Source organism: Entelurus aequoreus, linkage group LG05 (assembly GCF_033978785.1).
Source record: "Entelurus aequoreus isolate RoL-2023_Sb linkage group LG05, RoL_Eaeq_v1.1, whole genome shotgun sequence".
In the NCBI taxonomy this organism is placed as follows: Eukaryota; Metazoa; Chordata; class Actinopteri; order Syngnathiformes; family Syngnathidae; genus Entelurus; species Entelurus aequoreus.
Genome location: NC_084735.1, coordinates 7,460,089 through 7,475,578, shown reverse-complemented (window position 1 = coordinate 7,475,578; position 15,490 = coordinate 7,460,089). Strand labels below are relative to the sequence as shown.

General features: G+C 39.8%; 1 protein-coding gene across 3 annotated transcripts in view; it reads left to right on the top strand.

The window, feature by feature from the left end:
* Positions 1 to 1,448: 1,448 nt before the first annotated feature.
* Positions 1,449 to 15,490, top strand: part of LOC133650102 (serine/threonine-protein kinase TAO1-like) — a 58,934-nt gene continuing 44,892 nt past the window's right edge. The window contains exon 1 of one of the 3 annotated variants that reach the window (XM_062046929.1): positions 1,449 to 1,948. The gene's annotated coding sequence lies outside the window, so the exon portion shown is untranslated. Of the gene's footprint in view, positions 1,949 to 2,498; positions 2,527 to 15,490 lie in introns of those variants that run through there. The other 2 variants (XM_062046931.1, XM_062046930.1) reach the window with 2 other exon arrangements.

Sequence of the window (15,490 nt, the reverse complement as noted above, 5' to 3'; positions counted from 1 at the left end):
GTGGCATCCTGACCAGATGCCCGAACCACCTCATCTGGCTCCTCTCCATGTGGAGGAGCAGTGGCTTTACTTTGAGCTCCTCCCGGATGACAGAGCTTCTCACCCTATCTCTAAGGGAGAGACCCGCCACCCGGCGGAGGAAACTCATTTCGGCCGCTTGTACCCGTGATCTTGTCCTTTCGGTCATAACCCAAAGCTCATGACCATAGGTGAGGATGGGAACGTAGATCGACCGGTAAATTGAGGAGTATATATATATATATATATATATATATATATATATATATATATATATATATATATATATATATATATATATATATATATATATATACATACACTACCGTTCAAAAGTTTGGGGTCACCCAAACAATTTAGTGGAATAGCCTTCATTTCTAAGAACAAGAATAGACTGTGGAGTTTCAGATGAAAGTTCTCTTTTTCTGGCCATTTTGAGCGTTTAATTGACCCCACAAATGTGATGCTCCAGAAACTCAATCCTCTCAAAGGAAGGTCAGTTTTGTAGCTTCTGTAACGAGCTTAGATGTGTGAACATGATTGCACAAGGGTTTTCTAATCATCAATTAGCCTTCTGAGCCAATGAGCAAACACATTGTACCATTAGAACACTGGAGTGATAGTTGCTGGAAATGGGCCTCTATACACCTATGTAGATATTGCACCAAAAAGCAGACATTTGCAGCTAGAATAGTCATTTACCACATTAGCAATGTATAGAGTGTATTTCTTTCAAGTTAAGACTAGTTTAAAGTTATCTTCATTGAAAAGTACAGTGCTTTTCCTTCAAAAATAAGGACATTTTAATGTGACCCCAAACTTTTGAACGGTTTTTTTTATTTGTAGTTGTGTGTATTGTCAAAGTAGCTGTTGTAAATAATGGACATATTTAATGACGTCAACCATACAACGCAGTATGAGGAACCGTGCGCACGCGCATCCGGGAGCCGACTGCCGCGGCGCGGTGACAACAGGGCGAGCCGCTCAGCCAATGGGAGCGCGGCGGGCGCGGCGCCCAGCGCTGATTGGTCGGCGGCTGTGGCGGAATGTGTGGCGCTTGAAGCTTCCTCGTTCATGCAGATCAGGACGAAAACATCTGGAACATTCCATCATGACAACTCACCTTCGTGACGTAACAACGTGTTGACCACATTTAGCTTCCTTCCCATTGTGGTGACGTCACACCTCCTTATTGCTTAGTCACGAAAGCCCATTATATATATATATATATGTATATATATATATATATATGTATATATATATATATATATATATATATATATATATATATATATATATATATATATATATATATATATATATATATATGCCTTCTTCCTCCAATAGGCGCGGACATAAATGTTGAAATGTATGATTAAAGAGAGCAAGTTATTTATAGCAGAGGTCACGTTAATCAGGTGACGAGGAGGAGGGCGGGGGTGAATAATGTTGTCTCACACCTTCTCACTTTTAGCGAAAAGACAACAAGTTACCTTCGTCCATCATCTCTCTCCCTCTCTCTCCCCCACTTTGAGTCACATCTCGCCGCCTCGACTTGCGCGATACAGTCGCTCTCCGCCGGTCCAAGCGGAAGCGAGGCCGCCATTTTTATTTTTTTCCCCCAACCAGTCAAACTTTTTGCTGGCTAGCCGTCGGAAGCTAGCAAGGGGCGAGCGGGGACGGAAGCCCCCCGCAATGAGCGCCCTCGACCCCGCTCCACGTCCACCTCGCGTCGGCTTAAGGAGGACGTAGAGAGACGGCGGGAAGAAGGTTGCCGTGTTAGCATCGGCTAACGTGTTAGCATCGGCTAACGCGCTAGCCGAGCCGAATCCGACGCTTTGATTTCTCTGAACGGAGCCCCGCTTCTCCGGGAAACACCCCACCGGCACCACTTCTCAACCCTGCGTGGACTCGTCGCCCTCCCCCCCAGGTGAGTCGGTGGATAAAAGTGTTTGGTAAGCTAGTTAGCCGGGCATGCTAACACCGCTAAGCTAGTTAGCAGGGCATGCTAACTAGCGAAAGTTGCCGTGACAGCTTAAAATGTCCCCCCCGCCGGGCTGCTTTAATTATGGGAGTTTTGTACGTCCAAGTGTCTGTTTGTGCGTTACTTCAACAAAATACGTTAATAGTGTGAGGCTTAGCAGGCATGCTAACACCGCTAAGCTAGTTAGCAGGGCATGCTAACTAGCGAAAGTTGCCGTGACAGCTTAAAATGTCCCCTCTCTCCCCCCGCCGGGCTGCTTTAATTGTGGGGGTTTTGTACGTCCAAGTGTCTGTTTGTGCGTTACTTCAACAAAATACGTTAAAAGTGTTGAGGCGAGTCGTGGAAAAACGACGCGATTCCGGATTGTTGTGCTAACAGGCTAGGTTAGCCGGCTAATCCGCTTTAGAGAGCCACTCCCTCGGCTGTGCCCTGCAGGACAACATCGCTCGGCTTCCACGGGCTGCCGTGTTTTTCTTGTGGGTTTTTTTTTTTGCCAGCCGGTCGTGTCACGGTAGGTGTCATCGGTGAGGAGAGTCTCGTCATCATCATCATCATCATCATCATCCGTGCTTTGTTGTCTATCTGTGTGTGCGTGCTGTTGTTGCGTAATCGCGGCTGTCAGTCAGATAAATGCGTTCCTGGCTTTAATATAAATGTCATTTTTTTAAATGGAATTCACGCGTGTCGACGCACCCACGCGCGTCGAGACGACACTGCAGGCGGGCTCCCTTTGTCTGCAGCCCACCTGTCCGTGTTGTTGTTGTCGTGTACGCCAGTGTTTTTCAACCACTGTGCCGAGGCACACTGTGTGCCGTGGGAGATTATCTAATTTCTCCTATTTGGGTTGAATATATTTTTAATTATAGTGAGCAAATGATTTGTTGTTGTTGAGTGTCGGTGCTGTCTAGAGCTCGGCAGAGTAACCGTGTAATACTCTTCCATATCAGTAGGTGGCAGCCGGTAGATAATTGTTTTGTAGATGTCATAAACAGCGGGAGGCAGTGTGCAGGTAAAAAGGTGTCTGATGCTTGAACCAAAAATAAACAAAAGGTGAGTGCCCCTAAGAAAAGGCATTGAAGCTTAGGGAAGGCTATGCAGAACGAACCTAAAACTGAACAGGCTACAGAGTAAACAAAAACAGAATGCTGGACGACAGCAAAGACTTACTGTGGTGCAAAGACGGCGTCCACAATGTACATCCGAACATGACATGACAATCAACAATAGTAGATGCGGGAAATATCGCTCAAAAGAAGACACGAAACTGCTACAGGAAAATGCCAAAAAAAGAGAAAAGGCCACAAAAATAAGAGCGCAAGACAAGAACTAAAACACCACACACAGGAAAACCGCAAAAAATCTAAATAAGTCATGGCGAGATGTGACAGGTGGTGACAGTACACCTACTTTGAGACAAGAGCTATATTGATGCATGCTTGGTTATGCTTTAAAGGCCTACTGAAACCCACTACTACCGACCACGCAGTCTGATAGTTTATATATTAATGATGCGGGTTAACTTATAAAGTGCAATTTTAAATTTCCCGGGAAATATCCGGCTGGAAACGTCTCGGTACGATGACGTTTGCGCGTGACGTCACGGATTGTGCGGAAGTATCGGGACACCATTGTGTACCGATACAAACAGCTCTGTTTTCATCGCACAATTCCACAGTATTCTGGACATCTGTGTTGGTGAGTCTTTTGCAATTTGTTTGATGGACAATGAAGACCGCAAAGAAGTGTGTTGCTGGCTGCAGCCACACAACCAGGAGGACTTTGAGTTGTATGGACGGGAGGGGGGAGGTGTTTGTTATGCGGGATTAATTTGTGGCATACTAAATATAAGCCTACTTGTGTTGTGGCTAATAGAGTATATATATGTCTAGTGTTTATTTACTGTTGTAGTCATTCCCAGCTGAATATCAGGTCCCACCCGCCTCTCACAGCATCTTCCCTATCTGAATCGCTTCCACTGCCCTCTAATCCTTCACTTTCACTTTCCTCATCCACAAATCTTTCATCATCGCTGAAATTAATGGGGTAATCGTCATTTTCTCGGTCCGAATCGCTCACGCTGCTGGCGTCCATGATTGAAAACAATGTGCAGATGTGAGGAGCTCTTCAACCTGTGACGTCACGCTACTTCCGGTACAGGCAAGGCTTTTTTTTATCAGCGAGCAAAAGTTGCGAACTTTATCGTCGATGTTCTCTACTAAATCCTTTCAGCAAAAATATGGCAATATCGCGAAATGATCAAGTGTGACACATAGAATGGATCTGCTATCCCCGTTTAAATAATAACATCTCATTTCAGTAGGCAACAATTGCGACAACAACTTTTAACTGTCAACTGAGTTACGTTTTGTAATGATGTCTGCTGGTGGTGTGCCTCCGCATTTTTTAAACGCAAAAGATGTGCCTTGGCTCAAAAAAGGTTGAAAAACACGTCACTAGTGTGCTGTGACCTCTTCTTCTGCTTCGTCTCCTTCTTCTTCTGTTCCGATTGCCCCGCTTGACTTCGAGGTGCGACCGTTATTATTGTCCGGCCGGAAACGGCGCCCAGTGAAGGATGGTGTAGCAATATTGTTGTCCAGCCGGAAATGGCGCCCAGTGAAGGGATAGGGATGATGTTCGTTGAGAAATGATCGTTGTCGATGCCATTAACGAGTCCTCTTATCGAACCGTTTCCTTATCGAATCTCTTATGGAATCCAGAAAGGTGTGCACTGAGTTCCAAAAGCCATATAGATGTTATGTGACTGGGCCGGCACGCTGTTTATATGGAGGAAAAGCGGACGTGACTGAGGACGACATGCGGCCGTTAAAGGGTGAAGGTTTCAGGTGAGAGAGGGCACTAAAGGCACGCCCCCCAATATTGTTGTCCGGGTGGAAATCGGGAGAAATTTGTGAGAATGGTTGCCCCGGGAGATTTTCGGGAGGGGCACTGAAATTCGTGACTCTCCCGGTTGGCAAGTATGCTTTAGATACAGTTTGGTGTGCCGTGGGAGATGATCTAGTTTCACCCTATTTGGGTTAAAAATATATTTTTTGCAAACCAGTAATTATAGTCTGCAAATGATGTGTTGTTGTTGAGTTTCTGTGCTGTCTGGAGATCGCCAGACTTACCACGTTATACTCTTCCATATCAGTAGGTGGCAGCAGGTAGCTAATTGCTTTGTAGATGTCGGAAACAGGTGCAGGTAAAAAAGTAACTAATGCTTAAACCAAAAGTAAACAAAAGGTGAGTGCCCCTAAGAAAAGGCATTGAAGCCTAGGGAAGGCGATGCAGAACGAAACTAAAACTGAACTGGCTTACAAAGCAAACAAAAACAGAACGCTGGACGACAGCAAAGACTTACTGTGGAGCAAAGACAATGTACATCCAAACATGACGTGACAATCAACAATTCCCCCACAACGAAGGATTAAAAACAACTGAAATATTCTTGATGGCTAAAACAAAGGGGAATATCGCTCAAAGGAAGACATGAAAGTGCTACAGGAAAATACCAGAAAAAGAGAAAAAGCCCCCAAAATAAGAGCGCAAGACAAGAAGTAAAACACTACACACAGGAAAACAGCAATAAACTCCGAATAAGTCAGGGTGTGATGTGACAGGTGGTGACAGTACACCTACTTTGAGACAAGAGCTATAGTGATGCATGCTTGGTTATGCTTTAAAGTCATATCCAACAACTTTTTACTGTCAACTGAGTTTTGTTTTTTAATGATGTCTGCTGGTGGTGTGCCTCCGCATTTTTTCAACGCAAAAAATGTGCCTTGCCTCAAAAAAGGTTGAAAAACACTGGTCAAAGCAGTGTTTCCCATAAACTGCCAAGATACCTGTGGCGGTGGGGGCGTGGCTATGGGCGTGGTCACCATGGCATCATCGAGTAATTTGCATAATTTACTACAATGATTTGATTTTCTCTAAAAAGGCTCAAAAAGTGTATACTTACTAATTAACAATAACAGTTTTGTTTTAAACGTCCATCCATCCATTTTACAATATAATTACAACACTTTATGTACATATTTATATACAGATTTGAACAATAAGTTATTCACTGAAATATATTTATTAATTGTGGTTCTTCCAAAAAATATATATTATAAAATATAAAAGCTAAAATGTCTCAAAGCTCTGCCCCTTTAATTAGTGCATACTAAATAATGTAACTTTAGCCTACTACTACAACCATATTATTTACCAGCAACATAAAGTGAAACAGAGGCAGAGGTGTCCTGCCACAGTCAGTAACAAATAAACAGAAAACAGTAGTGGTGGTAGATAGACACAGAGCTTCATCAAACATCTGATCCACTGAACAAAGAGCTCCAAAAATCTTGAACTTTAGACTGCCATCAGTTTTTTCCCCTACACTTAACCATGTGTTTCCTACTGCCTGCAGACTTTGCACCCTTTGTTATATACACATGTTGTGTTTCTAATATAAATACATTTAATAAAGTCAAATACAAATAAGGCAACAAGAGAAGTATCCTACACTTCTCTTTTGTAAAGTAAATCTGAACAGCCTATATGGCAGGGGTGGGAAATTAATTTTTACTGGGGGCCGCATAAGCAACCCGAGCACTGCTGGAGGGCCACACCGACAATATTTCAATTAAATTTTGCTTAAATTATTTTTGATATACCGTAAGATAAAAAATAATAATATTGTCATTTAACCTAACTTATCTTTATTCAAAAGCAGATGGCTTTATTTTTAACACTTTCTTACACAACGCTTCCTGATGTGTAATACCATGCAAAAATTTAAATTTCTGTCACTTTATCCTGCATCCTCTTTGTTGTGAACGTAGCACGCCTGCAAGGTGATTGGCGAAGAAGGAGGAAGCGTTGCTGTTGCGGAAATGAGGAGTGAGGATAGCTGTGCGTGTGGAAAGAATGAAATAAGTTGAGCTGTGTTAGTATAGGTTGCTCAATAAAAGTTTAAAAAGAGCTTCAGACTTGGTGTGCACTTCTTCTGGATGCTACAATTGATGTCAGAAGTGGGATGAAATGCCTCCCAGTTCGCCTTGCCATCAAACCTGGGAGTCTTCATTGAGGGCGGAATTCCCCCATGGCACCTGTAGACACTGCCCCTCTCTCTGTCTCTCTGTCTCTCTCTCTCTCTCTCTGCTGCGAGCTCCTCACGTGGCACGTACCTCTCGATGACGTAGCAGGCTGCGCACACAATTAAGCAGCGCAGTATGCGCAAAGTTTTACTTCTGACACCAATTGTAGCGTCCAGAAGAAGTGCACAGCAAGTCTGAAGCTCTTTTTAAACTTTTATTGAGCAAGCTATACTAACACAGCTCAACTTATCTCGTTCCTTCAACACGCACATATCCTCACTCCTCATTTACGCAACTCAAGACAACATCAACTTCAGCAGGTCGTTACACTATATTCTTCAAACACAGCAACATGTGTACTACAAATTAAGCACATGGCTTTACCTTTACTTGGCAGTCCATAACCGGGCATCACTTGTCGCTGTGCGCCTTCCCTCACAGGACATACACGCCCATAAATGACACTTTTCAAAATAAAAGCAGCACAGTTGTATTTCACGCACGACATAGATGTTTTTTTAAATTTATTTTTTAATTTGTGATTGCCGCTGCGCGCACGAGCATACGTCCACACGGAAGTCATACAAATAACGCTTTTCAAAACAAAAGCAGCACCGTTGTATTGCACACTCGAGATAGATACTTTTTAAAATTTATTTTGTAATTTATGATTGGCCTCACGCGGGCCGGACAGGGACGTATAAAGGGCCGGATGCGGCCCGCGGGCCGCAGAATGCCCAGGTCTGCTATATGGGCATCTACATCAACTATATGATTTGCCTGAGAAGCTGGAGAGGACGAAAAAAAAAAAAAAAAATTATTTTTTATTTTATTTTTTTTTAATTTAAAATTTTTTTTTTTAAATTATTTTTTTTTGTGGCGGACGTAATTCTTTCGTGGCGGGCCGCCACAAATAAATGAATGTGTGGGAAACACTGCAAAGTATTTGGCTGGCCATCCATCCAAATGATGAGAACCAGGTGTCCTAATCAATAAATGTAAATAAATCAATCACAGGTGTATACAATCAAGCACTTAGGCATGGAGACTGTTTCTACAAACATTTGTGAAAGGATGGGCCGCTCTGTGATTTCCAGCGCGGAACTGTCACAGGATGCCACCTGTGCCACGAATCCAGCCGTGAAATTTCTGATGGACGAGTCTGGGTTTGGAGGTTGCCAGGAGAAACAGTACGTTTCGGACGGCATTTTGGTGGAGGAGGAATTATGGTGTGGGGTTGTTGTCACTGCCGGACTCTAGAAAGAGGTTCCGCAGCTTCTTCCCTCAGGCCATAAGACTCTTGAATGCATCATAATAACCCTCTCAATTCCCCACCCCCAAAACGGATTAAGTGGCTGGAATATAAAGACAATATAACATACATCCATAAACGTGGATGCATATGCAAAAGTGCAATATATTACTTATATCTGCTCTTTTATCCTGCACTACAACCAGATAATGCAACAACATTTCGTTCTTATCTGTACTGAAAAGGAAGTCTAAGTCTTTTCCAGGAGTTGGGCTTGGCCCCTTAGTTCCAGTGAAAGGATACTTTGAATGCTCCAGGATACCAAAACACTTTGGACAATTCCATGCTCCCAACCATGTGGGAACAGTTTGGAGCGGCCCCCCTCCCTCTTCCAACATGACTGTGCACATAAAGACATGGGTGACATAGTCTGCTGTGGATGAACTTGACTGGCCTGCACAGAGTCCTGACCTGAACCCGATAGAACACCTTTTTGGATGAATTAGAACGGAGACCGAGAGCCAGGCCTTCTCGTGTGTGACCTCACCAATGCGCTTTTGGAAGAATGGTGGGAAATTCCTACCTTGTGGACAGCCTTCCCAGAAGAGTTGAGGCTGTAATAGGTCATTTTGAACTCCTATGGGTTAGGAATGGGATGGCACTTCCAAGTTCATATGTGAGTCAAGGCAGGTGGCCAAATACTTTTGGCAATATAGTGTTGCATGAGGCAGTGGGGTAGTTACGTTATGAATAGTTGGATATGTGCACGGCTGGTGGGGGGGGTCTTTTGTGGATTACTGAGGCGCTTTGTGTCGGAATGTTTGTGTTACTCAACGACTGTTGAAAATCCTCTCCACGCACATTCAACCACCACGTCTGAGCTCAGACATTTTCCTCACCTAGGAAGTCATTTGAGGTGGAAAAAGCCTGTTTCCGGGTCATCAAAATGTACAAATAAGGGTATAAGTCTAAATTTTAACGCCCTTGAGTGGACGGGTATTGAAACCGAGCCAAATCTACCGAGCACCGAATCCCTGCATGCCATGTTACTGTACCTCAGGGGTAGTGTTGTCCCGGTACCAATATTTTCGACGGCTTTTTGATACTTTTCTAAATAAAGGGGACCACAAAAAATGTCATTATTGGCTTTATTGTAACAACAAATGTTAGGGTACATGAAACATATGTTTATTATTGTAATTTAGTCCTTAAATAAACTAGTGAACATACTAGACAACTTGTCTTTTAGTAGTAAGTAAACAAACAAAGACTCCTAATTAGTCTGTAACATATTGTGTCATTTATACACCTATTATTTTGTCTACATTATGAGGGACAAACTGTAAAAATTGATTATTAATCCACTTGTTCATTTACCACCAGGTGTGAATGAATGATGGGTTCTACATGTAAAGCGACTTTGGGTACTTAGAAATGTGCTATATAAATCCCAGGTATTATTATTATTATTATTATTACTGTTAATATCTGCTTATTTTCTGTTTTAACTAGAGATGTCCGATAATATCGGTCTGCCGATATTATCGGCCGATAAATGCGTTAAAATGTAATATCGGAAATTATCGTATCGGTTTTTTTATTATCAGTATCGTTTTGTTTTTTTTGTTTTGTTTTGTTTTTATTAAATCCACATAAAAAACACAAGATACACTTACAATTAGTGCACCAACCCAAAAAACCTCCCTCCCTCATTCACACAAAAGGGTTGTTTCTTTCTGTTATTAATATTCTGGTTCCTACATTATATATCAATATATATCAATACAGTCTGCAAGGGATACAGTCCGTAAGCACACATGATTGTGCGTGCTGCTGCTCCACTAATAGTACTAACCTTTAACAGTTAATTGTACAAATTTTCATTAATTACTAGTTTCTATGTAACTGTTTTTATATTGTTTTACTTTCTTTTTTAATTCAAGAAAATGTTTTTAATGTATTTATCTTATTTTATTTTATTCATTTTTTTAAAAAGTACCTTATCTTCACCATACCTGGTTGTCCAAATTAGGCATAATAATGTGTTAATTCCACGACTGTATATATCGGTTGATATCGGTATCGGTTGATATCGGTATCGGTAATTAAAGAGTTGGACAATATCGGCATATCGGATATCGGCAAAAAGCCATTATCGGACATCCCTAGTTTTAACATGTTCTATCTACACTTCTGTTCAAATGTAATAATCACGTATTCTTCTCTTCTTTGATACTTTACATTAGTTTTGGATGATACCACACATTTAGGTGTCGATCCGATACCAAGTAGTTCCAGGATCATACATTGGTCATAATTTGAATTTCCCGAGTTTATAAACATGATACGAAAAAAAGATTTTGATGTAATCATAGTAGTATCGACTAGATACGCTCCTGTACTTGGTATCATTAAAGTGGATGTTAGGTGTAGATCCACCCATTGTGATGCCGGTGAGCTACGGTGTGTAGTGAAGCATGTTTAGCTATTCCTCGTCCTCCAGTGGTACTTGTAAGAAACTTACTTTAATTGTCACCATGGAGGCGAGGATTAGTGATACATACGCATACAGAAAAATCGAAAACTAGGCAACGTTTTGTATTTTTTAATTTTTTTTACATTTAAATGTAAATCTAAAACGAGCTGTCATGATCCCACATGACAGTTTCTATTAGTTTCTTGTATTTTGTGCTTTTGGGCTTCTTCCCTGCACTTTCCTGCCGTCCCTGCATCCCGGGGTCCATACATAAACATACAATGTCATTTAATAAATTCTTCTAATCGTTATTCTTTATCAATATTGTTACCATTGGCTCGGCTCGATTTTTTTCTCAGTTTTTGTTTTCTAATAAAAAATGTATTTATATTTTTGTAGAAGGAGTGACAAACGAGCGTGCCACACTTTGGACACCCTTACTCTAGGTAATGTTGCCCTTTTCAATGCCAATAAAGAAATCGACTCTAAAAAAACGCTTAAACGTCAGTTAATTAAGGCTCCACTTTTTCAAAAATGCGCTCGCCAGATACTAATTTACATTGGCTTTGCTTTGGACATGCTACGGATTAGCATTAGCGATTTTACATGGCGATTTCCACATGTCCAACGTTGTAAACGGCAGCTAAGTTGCACGTTAAAAGCAATAACCTGGTGCGTAATACGTACTATACTTACAGTATTAAGACTTTTTAGGGCGCAGCAAAAGGCTAGAATCAACACAACATAATAAATATGCAATTAAAAATGAGATTCTATCATCAAAACCTTTTTTTTTTGTCAAAACACACAAAAGTACTGGATTGGTACTGTTCACTACCAGTATCGATTCCCAGGTATTGGGAATTGGTACCGCGGCGGTTCAAGTTTTCTAATAAAAAATGTGTTTATTTTTTTGTAGAAGGAATGACAAAGGAGCGTGCCACACTTTGGACACCCTTACTCTAGGTAATGTTGCCCTTTTCAATGCCAACAAAGAAATCGACTTTAAAAAAACGCTTAAATGTGAGTTAATTAAGGCTCCACTTTTTCAAAAATGCGCTCGCCAGATGCTAATTTACATCGGCTTTGCTTTGGACATTCTACGGATTAGCATTAGCGATTTTACATGGCGATTTCCACATGTCCAACGTTGTAAACGGCAGCTAAGTTGGACGTTAAAAGCAATAACCTGGTGCGTAATACGTACTATACTTACAGTATTAAGACTTTTTAGGGCGCAGCAAAAGGCTAGAATCAACACAACATAATAAATATGCAATTAAAAATGAGATTCTATCATCAAAACCTTTTTTTTTGTCAAAACACACAAAAGTACTGGATTGGTACTGTTCACTACCAGTATCGATTCCCAGGTATTGGGAATTGGTACCGCGGCGGTTCAAGTTTTCTAATAAAAAATGTGTTTATTTTTTTGTAGAAGGAATGACAAAGGAGCGTGCCACACTTTGGACACCCTTACTCTAGGTAATGTTGCCCTTTTCAATGCCAACAAAGAAATCGACTTTAAAAAAACGCTTAAATGTGAGTTAATTAAGGCTCCACTTTTTCAAAAATGCGCTCGCCAGATGCTAATTTACATCGGCTTTGCTTTGGACATTCTACGGATTAGCATTAGCGATTTTACATGGCGATTTCCACATGTCCAACGTTGTAAACGGCAGCTAAGTTGGACGTTAAAAGCAATAACCTGGTGCGTAATACGTACTATACTTAGAGTATTAAGACTTTTTAGGGCGCAGCAAAAGGCTAGAATCAACACAACATAATAAATATGCAATAAAAAATGAGATTTTATCATCAAAACATTTTTTTGTCAGTACACACTAAAGTACCGGATTGGTACTGTTGACTACCAGTATCAATTCCCAGGTACCAGGAATTGGTACCGCGGCGGTTCAAGTTTTCTAATAAAAAATGTGTTTATTTTTTTGTAGAAGGAATGACAAACGAGCGTGCCACACTTTGGACACCCTTACTCTAGGTAATGTTGCCCTTTTCAATGCCAACAAAGAAATTGACTCTAAAAAACGCTTAATTGTGAGTTCATTAAGGCTTCACTTTTTCAAAAATGCGCTCGCTCGACGCTAATTTACATTGGCTTTGCTTTGGATGTGCTACGGATTAGCATTAGCGATTTTACATGGCGATTTCAACAGGTCAAAAATTGTAACCGACAACTACGATCAGTGTTTCCCATAAACTGCCAAGATACCTGTGGCGGTGGGGGCGTGGCTATGGGCGTGGTCACCATGACATCATCAAGTAATTTGCATAATTTACTTCAATGATATGATTTTCTCTAAAAAGGCTCAAAAAATGTATACTTACTAATTAATAATAACAGTTTTGTTTTGAACGTCCATCCATCCATCCATTTTACAATATAATTACAACACTATGTACATATTTATACACAGATTTGAACAATAAGTTATTCACTGAAATATATTTATTAATTGTGGTTCTTACAAAAAATATATCTTATAAAATATAAAAGCTAAAATGTCTCTTAAAGCTCTGCCCCTTTAATTAGTGCATACTAAATAGTTTATCTTTAGCCTATTACTACAACCATATTATTTACCAGCAACATAAAGTGAAACAGAGGCAGAGGTGTCCTGCCACAGTCAGTAACAAATAAACAGAAAACAGTAGTGGTCAAATACAAATAAGGCAACAAGAGAAGTATCCTACACTTCTCTTTTGTAAAGTAAATCTGAACAGCCTATATGGGCATCTACATCAACTATATGATTTGGCTGAGAAGCTGGACAGGACAAAAAAAAAATATATATATATATTTTTATTTGTGGCGGACGTAATTCTTTCGTGGCGGGCCGCCACAAATAAATGAATGTGTGGGAAACACTGACGATGCACGTTACAAGCGATAACCTGGTGTCGTAATACGTACTATACTTACAGTATTAAGACTTTTTAGGGCGCAGCAAAAGGCTAGAATCAACACAACATAATAAATATGCACAGAAAAATTTGATTTTATCATCAAAACATTTTTTCTTTGTCAATACACACTAAAGTACCGGATTGGTACTGTCGACTACCGGTATCGATTCCCAGGTATTGGGAATTGGTACCGCGGCGGTTGAAAAGTGAGCGGTACCCATCGCTACAAGCAAGTGTAAAAAGAAGTGTTGATGGTGTCAAATGCTAACTTTGCTCACAAAGGAGTTAGCGTGTTGTGACGCTGGTGTTTGGCAGAAAAAATGTGCTGATTCAATTTGTTTGGACTCCGAAATTATTTTTCCCATTTATTGAGAAAATGAAGGATAATAATTGTTCCTTTTTTAAATGCTATGTACTTTACAATAATTAGTTTCTCAGCTCTTATTTTGTGCTTTTCTTAGACAGCAAACTCACGAGTGACTCGACAGCACCTCTGCTGGTCGCGGCCAAGAAGTGCACGCCCTTTAACCTCGTTGCCGTGGTTACACGTGTTGTCATCGCCCAGAAGACGAGCGCTTCAAATCCTCTTAGTCTTCATCCTTACAGCCTCCGTGATGTCACCAGGTGACTCCTCCTCCTCTTCTCGGAGGCGGTGGACCACGTGTGAATTTGTTGTCATGACAACATCATTCTTGTACTAATGCTGATCTCGAAAAATGTGCCAAAATACCTAAGTGAGCGTCTAACCAAAGTCAACCCGTACAGATATTTATTTTTTTCAAAAAATACTACTTAAAAATAAAATAAAAATAAAAAACAGAAACGGGTGAAATGTACAGATAAAAAGTTGCAATGTTGACTTTGATAACTATATTTTGTTTAAAGTTGTCAAACAAATTATATACATTATTTTTTCACGGCACATTCTAAAAATACTATTTAAAAAAAACAACAAAAAAACATATTAATCTTTGAAGTATTTTTGGTGAAAATGTGTTTGCAATATAAAAAAACAATTTATTTTTTTTGAACAAAAAGGGCTTAAAACAAACAAATTATAAAAACTTATAATCAACAGATAAAAGTTTATCCAAAGTGAAAGTAAAAAAAAAGTTATTTTTAATACTTTTATGAGTAAGGCCCTTTTGGATCCCCAATAATTTTGGTGCGATTAAAACATTTAAAAAAATAAAAAAATAATGAATTAAAATCCAATGACCTTATTAAAGGCTCCTTCAAATATTACTCTTTGAAGTATTTTGGGGAAAATGTTGCATATTTAGTGTATTTATATACATATAAAAACAAAGTTGTTAAAGCTGTCATTGCTCAAAAAATATTGTTTATTATAAAAATGACAAATTATTTATTCTAAAAATACTATTTAAAAAACAAAGCTAAGAAAGTCAATTAAAAACAGAAACAGGTGACATGTAAGGAGAAAAAGTTGCAATATTGACTTTGATAACAAATAATAATGAATCAAAATCAATGTAATGAATTGTTGACCTAGCTCACATCAAATATTCATCTTTCACGTATTTTTAGAGGAAAATGTTGCATATTTAGTGTGTTTGCAATATAAAAAAACCAAATGTTTTTTTGGACGAAAAGGGCTTAAAACAAACAAACAAAACAATTATAAAAACTTATAATCAACGGATAAAGTTTATCCAAAGTGAAAGTTAAAAAAAATAAGTTATTTTTAATACTTTCATGAGCAAGGCCCTTGTGGATCCCCAATAATT